This window comes from Anas acuta, unplaced genomic scaffold (genome assembly GCF_963932015.1).
Source record: "Anas acuta unplaced genomic scaffold, bAnaAcu1.1 SCAFFOLD_71, whole genome shotgun sequence".
Classification (NCBI taxonomy): Eukaryota; Metazoa; Chordata; class Aves; order Anseriformes; family Anatidae; genus Anas; species Anas acuta.
In genome coordinates this window covers 57,417-64,593 of record NW_027076126.1, presented here as the reverse complement: position 1 = coordinate 64,593, position 7,177 = coordinate 57,417, and positions in this window count along the sequence as shown.

Here is a 7,177-nt window from a genome sequence, read left to right as displayed (position 1 = left end):
TGCATGTGGGGCTGCGTTAAGGCTCCCCTGGGGAGATCACTTGTACCCAAAGCCTTCCTTTGCGGGCACTTTTGGATGGTCCACAGGGGCTCGCAACGCATTTCCTGGGGCCTGATTTTTCAGTCGTCTCCGATGACGGCTAGGGCTACGTTTAGGTTTGCTCATGAACATCGAACCCGGAGAGTTCAGTTGCATGTGGGGTTGCGTAAAGGCTCCCCTGGGGAGTTCACTTGTACCCAAAGCCTTCCTTTGGGGGCAATTTTGGATGGGCGAAAAGGACTCGGAACGTATTTCCTGGGGCCTGATTTTTCAGTCGTCATCGATGCCGGCTAGGGCTATGTTTAGGGATGCTCGGAAACAGCGAACCCGGAGGGTCCAGTTGCATGTGGGGCTGCGTAAAGGCTCCCCTGGGGAGTTCACTTGTACCCAAAGCCTCCCTTTGCGGGCACTTTTGGCTATGCAAAAAGGTCTCGCAACTCATTTCCTGGGGCCTGATTTTTCAGTGGTCTCCAATGACGGCTAGGGCTATGTTTAGGTTTGCTTAGGAACAGCGAACCCGAAGGGTCCAGTTGCATGTGGGGCTGCGTTAAGGCTCCCCTGGGGAGTTCACTTGTACACAAAGCCTTCCTTTGGGGGCACTTTTGGATGGGCGAAAAGGGCTTCAACGCACTTCCTGGGGCCTGATTTTTCATTCGTTTTCGATGCCGTCTAGGACTATGTTTAGGGATGCTCGGAAACAGCGAACCCGGAGGGTCCAGTTGCATGTGGGGCTGCGTAAAGGCTCCCCTGGGGAGTTCTCTTGTACCCAAAGCCTTCCTTTGGTGACACTTTTGGATGGTCCAAAGGGGCTTGCAACGCGTTTTCTAGGGCCCGGGTTTTCAGTCTTCTCCCATGCCGGTTAGGGATATAATTAGGGTTGCTCGGAAAAATCGAACCCGATGGGTCCAGTTGCATGTGGGGCTGCGTAAAGGCTCCCCAGGGAACTTCAGATGTACCCAAAGCCTTCCTTTTGTGACACTTTTGGATGGGCAAAAAGGGCTCGCAACGCATTTCCTGGGGCCTGATTTTTCAGTCGTCATCGATGCCGGCTAGGGCTATGTTTAGGGATGCTCGGAAACAGCGAACCCGGAGGGTCCAGTTGCATGTGGGGCTGCGTAAAGGCTCCCCTGGGGAGTTCACTTGTACCCAAAGCCTTCCTTTGGGGGCACTTTTGGATGGGCGAAAAGGGCTCGCAACGCATTTCCTGGTGCCTGATTTTTCAGTCGTCTTCGATGCCGTCTAGGGATATGTTTAGGGATGCTCGGAAACAGCAAACCCGGAGGGTCCAGTTGCATGTGGGGCTGCGTAAAGACTCCCCTGGGGAGTTCTCTTGTACCCAAAGTCTTCCTTTGGGGGAACATTTGGATGGGCGAAAAGGGCTCGCAACGCATTTCCTGGGGCCTGATTTTTCAGTCGTCTCCGATGACGGCTAGGGCTATTGTTAGGGATGCTCGGAAAAATCGAACCCGAAGGGTCCAGATGCATGTGGGGCTGCGTAAAGGCTCCCCTGGGGAGTTCACTTGTACCCAAAGCCTTCCTTTGGTGACACTTTTGGATGGGCGAAAAGGGCTCGTAACGCATTTCCTGGTGCCTGATTTTTCAGTCGTCATCGATGCCGGCTAGGGCTATGTTTAGGGATGCTCGGAAACAGCGATCCCGAAGGCTCTAGTTGCATGTGGGGTTGCGTAAAGGCTCCCCTGGGGAGTTCACTTGTAACCAAAGCCTTTCTTTGGGGGCACTTTTGGATGGGTGAAAAGGGCTCGCAACGCATTTCCTGGGGCCTGATTTTTCACTCGTCTCCGATGCCGGCTAGGGCTATGTTTAGGGATGCTCAAAAACAGCGAACCCGGAGGGTCCAGTTGCATGTGGGGCTGCGTAAAGGCTCCCCTGGGGAGTTCACTTGTACCCAAAGCCTTCCTTTGGGGGCACTTTTGGATGGGCGAAAAGGGCTCGCAACGCATTTCCTGGGGCCTGATTTTTCACTTTTCTCCGATGACGGCTAGGGCTATGTTTAGGTTTGCTTAGGAACAGCGAACCCGGAGGGTCCAGTTGCATATGGGGCTGCGTTAAGGCTCCCCTGGGGAGTTCAATTGTACCCAAAGCCTTACTTTGCGGGCACTTTTGGATGGTCCAAAGGGGCTTGCAACGCGTTTTCTGGGGCCCGGGTTTTCAGTCTTCTCCCAAGCCGGCTAGGGATATATTAAGGATTGCTCGGAAAAATCGAACCCGGAGGGTCCAGTTGCATGTGGGGCTGCGTAAAGGCTCCCCAGGGGAGTTCAATTGTACCCAAAGCCTTCCTTTGCGGGCACTTTTGGATGGGCGAAAAGGGCTCGCAACGCATTTCCTGGGGTCTGATTTTTCAGTCGACTTCGATGCCGGCTAGGGCTATGTTTAGGGATGCTCGGAAACAGCGAACCCGGAGGGTCCAGTTGCATGTGGGGCTGCGTAAAGGCTCCCCTGGGGAGTTCACTTATACCCAAAGCCATCCTTTGGGGGCACTTTTGGATGGGCGAAAAGGGCTCGCAACGCATTTCCTGGGGTCTGATTTTTCAGTCGACTTCGATGCCGTCTAGGACTATGTTTAGGGATGCTCGGAAACAGCGAACCCGGAGGGTCCAGTTGCATGTGGGGCTGCGTAAAGGCTCCCCTGGGGAGATCACTTGTACCCAAAGCCTTCCTTTGCGGGCACTTTTGGATGGTCCAAAGGGGCTTACAACGCATTTCCTGGGGCCTGATTTTTCACTCGTCTCCGATGACGGCTAGGGCTACGTTTAGGTTTGCTCATGAACAGAGAACCCGGAGGGTCCAGTTGCATGTGGGGCTGCGTAAAGGCTCCCCTGGGGAGTTCAATTGTACCCAAAGCCTTACTTTGCGGGCACTTTTGGATGGTCCAAAGGGGCTTGCAACGCGTTTTCTGGGGCCCGGGTTTTCAGTCTTCTCCCAAGCCGGCTAGGGATATATTAAGGATTGCTCGGAAAAATCGAACCCGGAGGGTCCAGTTGCATGTGGGGCTGCGTAAAGGCTCCCCAGGGGAGTTCACTTGTATCCAAAGCCTTCCTTTCGGGGCACTTTTGGATGGTCCAAAGGGGCTCGCAACGCATTTCCTGGGGCCTGATTTTTCACTCGTCTCCGAAGCCGGCTAGGGCTATGTTTAGGGATGCTCGGAAACAGCAAACCCGGAGGGTCCAGTTGCATGTGGGGCTGCGTAAAGGCTCCCCTGGGGAGTTCACTTGTACCCAAAGCCTTTCTTTGGGGGCACTTCTGGATGGGCGAAAAGGGCTCGGAACGCATTTCCTGGGGCCTGATTTTTAACTCGTCTCCGATGCCGGCTAGGGCTATGTTTAGGGATGAACGGAAACAGCGAACCCGGAGGGTCCAGTTGCATGTGGGGCTGCGTAAAGGCTCCCGTGGGGAGTTCACTTGTACCCAAAGCCTTCCTTTGGGGGCACTTTTGGATGGGCGAAAGGGACTTGGAACGCATTTCCTGGGGCCTGATTTTTCACTCATCTCCGATGACGGCTAGGGCTACGTTTAGGTTTGCTCAGGAACAGCGAACCCGGAGGGTCCAGTTGCATGTGGGGCTGCGTAAAGGCTCCCCTGGGGAGTTCACTTGTACCCAAAGCCTTCCTTTGGGGGCACTTTTGGATGGTCCGAAGGGGCTCGCAACGAATTTCCTGGGGCCTGATTTTTCAGTCGTCTCCGATGACGGCTAGGGCTACGTTTAGGTTTGCTCATGAACAGCGAACCCGGAGGGTCCAGTTGCATGTGGGGCTGCGTAAAGGCTCCCCTGGGGAGATCACTTGTACCCAAAGCCTTCCTTTGCGGGCACTTTTGGATGGTCCAAAGGGGCTTGCAACGCATTTCCTGGGGCCTGATTTTTCAGTCGTCTCCGATGACGGCTAGGGCTATGTTTAGGTTTGCTCAGGAACAGCGAACCCGGAGGGTCCAGTTGCATGTGGGGCTGCGTAAAGGCTCCCCTGGGGAGTTCACTTGTACCCAAAGCCTTCCTTTGGGGGCACTTTTGGATGGACGAAAAGGGCTCGCAACGCATTTCCTGGGGCCTGATTTTTCAGTCGTCTTCGATGCCCGCTAGGGCTATGTTTAGGGATGCTCGGAAACATCGAACCTGGAGGGTCCAGTTGCATGTGGGGCTGCATAAAGGCTCCCCTGGGGAGATCACTTGTACCCAAAGCCTTTCTTTGGGGGCACTTTTGGATGGGCGAAAAGGCCTCGGAACGCATTTCCTGGGGCCTGATTTTTCACTCGTCTCCGATGACGGCTAGGGCTACGTTTAGGTTTGCTCAGGAACAGCGAACCCGGAGGGTCCAGTTGCATGTGGGGCTGCGTAAAGGCTCCCCTGGGGAGTTCACTTGTACCAAAGCCTTCCTTTGCGGGCACTTTTGGATGGTCCGAAGGGGCTTGCAACGCATTTCCTAGGGCCTGATTTTTCACTTCTCTCCGATGACGGCTAGGGTTTGTTTAGGTTTGCTCAGGAACAGCGAACCCGGAGGGTCCAGTTGCATGTGGGGCTGCGTAAAGGCTCCCCTCGGGAGATCACTTGTACCCAAAGCCTTCCTTTGGGGGCACTTTTGGATGGTCCGAAGGGGCTCGCAACGCATTTCCTGGGGCCTGATTTTTCACTTGTCTCCGATGACGGCTAGGGCTACTTTTAGGTTTGCTCAGGAACAGCGAACCCCGAGGGTCCAGTTGCATGTGGGGCTGCGTAAAGGCTCCCCTGGGGAGTTCTCTTGTACCCAAAGCCTTCCTTTGGGGGCAATTTTGGATGGGCGAAAAGGGCTCGTAACGCATTACCTGGGGCTTGATTTTTCATTCGTCTTCGATGCCTTCTAGGGCTATGTTTAGGGATGCTCGGAAACAGCGAACCCGGAGGGTCCAGTTGCATGTGGGGCTGCGTAAAGGCTCCCCTGGGGAGATCACTTGTACCCAAAGCCTTCCTTTGGTGACACTTTTGGATGGTCCAAAGGGGCTTGCAACGCGTTTTCTGGGGCCCGGGTTTTCAGTATTCTCCCATGCCGGCTAGTGATATATTTAGGGTTGCTCGGAAAAATCGAACCCGGAGAGTCCAGTTGCCTGTGGGGCTGCGTAAAGGCTCCCCTGGGGAGTTCACTTGTACCCAAAGCCTTCCTTTGGGGGCACTTTTGGATGGGCGAAAAGGGCTCGCAACGCATTTCCTGGGGCCTGATTTTTCACTCGTCTCCGATGACGGCTAGGGCTACGTTTAGGGATGCTCGGAAACAGCGAACCCGGAGGGTCCAGTTGCATGTGGGGCTGCGTAAAGGCTCCCCTGGGGAGTTCACTTGTACCCAAAGCCTTCCTTTGGGGGCACTTTTGGATGGGCAAAAGGGCCTTGGAACGCATTTCCTGGGGCCTGATTTTTCACTCATCTCCGATGACGGCTAGGGCTACGTTTAGGTTTGCTCAGGAACAGCGAACCCGGAGGGTCCAGTTGCATGTGGGGCTGCGTAAAGGCTCCCGTGGGGAGTTCACTTGTACCCAAAGCCTTCCTTTGCGGGCACTTTTGGATGGTCCGAAGGGGCTCGCAACGCATTTCCTGGGGCCTGATTTTTCAGTCGTCTCCGATGACGGCTAGGGCTACGTTTAGGTTTGCTTAGGAACAGCGAACCCGGAGGGTCCAGTTGCATGTGGGGCTGCGTTAAGGCTCCCCTGGGGAGTTCACTTGTACCCAAAGCCTTCCTTTGGGGGCACTTTTGGATGGGCGAAAAAGGCTCGCAACGCATTTCCTGGGGCCTGATTTTTCAGTCGTCTTCGATGCCGTCTAGGGCTATGTTTAGGGATGCTCGGAAACAGCGAACCCGGAGGGTCCAGTTGCATGTGGGGCTGCGTAAAGACTCCCCTGGGCAGTTCTCTTGTACCCAAAGTCTTCCTTTGGGGGCACATTTGGATGGGCGAAAAGGGCTCGCAACGCATTTCCTGGGGCCTGATTTTTCACTCGTCTCTGATGACGGCTAGGGCTACGTTTAGGTTTGCTCAGGAACAGCGAACCCGGAGGGTCCAGTTGCATGTGGGGCTGCGTAAAGGCTCCCCTGGGGAGTTCACTTGTACCCAAAGCCTTACTTTGGTGGCAATTTTGGATTGGCGAAAAGGGCTCGCAACGCATTTCCTGGGGCGTGATTTTTCAGTCGTCATCGATGCCGGCTAGGGCTATGTTTAGGGATGCTCGGAAACAGCGAACCCGGAGGGTCCAGTTGCATGTGGGGCTGCGTAAAGGCTCCCCTGGGGAGATCACTTGTACCCAAAGCCTTCCTTTGCGGGCACTTTTGGATGGTCCAAAGGGGCTTGCAACGCGTTTTCTGTTGCCCGGGTTTTCAGTCTTCTCCCAAGCCGGCTAGGGATATATTAAGGATTGCTCGGAAAAATCGAACCCGGAGGGTCCAGTTGCATGTGGGGCTGCGTAAAGGCTCCCCTGGGGAGTTCAATTGTACCCAAAGCCTTCCTTTGCGGGCACTTTTGGATGGGCGAAAAGGGCTCGGAACGCATTTCCTGGGGCCTGATTTTTCAGTCGTCTCCGATGACGGCTAGGGCTACGTTTAGGTTTGCTCAGGAACAGCGAACCCGGAGGGTCCAGTTGCATGTGGGGCTGCGTAAAGGCTCCCCTGGGGAGTTCACTTGTACCCAAAGCCTTCCTTTGGGGGAACTTTTGGATGGTCCGAAGGGGCTTGCAACGCATTTCCTGGGGCCTGATTTTTCACTTGTCTCCGATGACGGCTAGGGCTATGTTTAGGTTTGCTTAGGAACAGCGAACCCGGAGGGTCCAGTTGCATGTGGGGCTGCGTTAAGGCTCCCCTGGGGAGATCACTTGTACCCAAAGCCTTCCTTTGCGGGCACTTTTGGATGGTCCACAGGGGCTCGCAACGCATTTCCTGGGGCCTGATTTTTCAGTCGTCTCCGATGACGGCTAGGGCTACGTTTAGGTTTGCTCATGAACATCGAACCCGGAGAGTTCAGTTGCATGTGGGGTTGCGTAAAGGCTCCCCTGGGGAGTTCACTTGTACCCAAAGCCTTCCTTTGGGGGCAATTTTGGATGGGCGAAAAGGACTCGGAACCTATTTCCTGGGGCCTGATTTTTCAGTCGTCATCGATGCCGGCTAGGGCTATG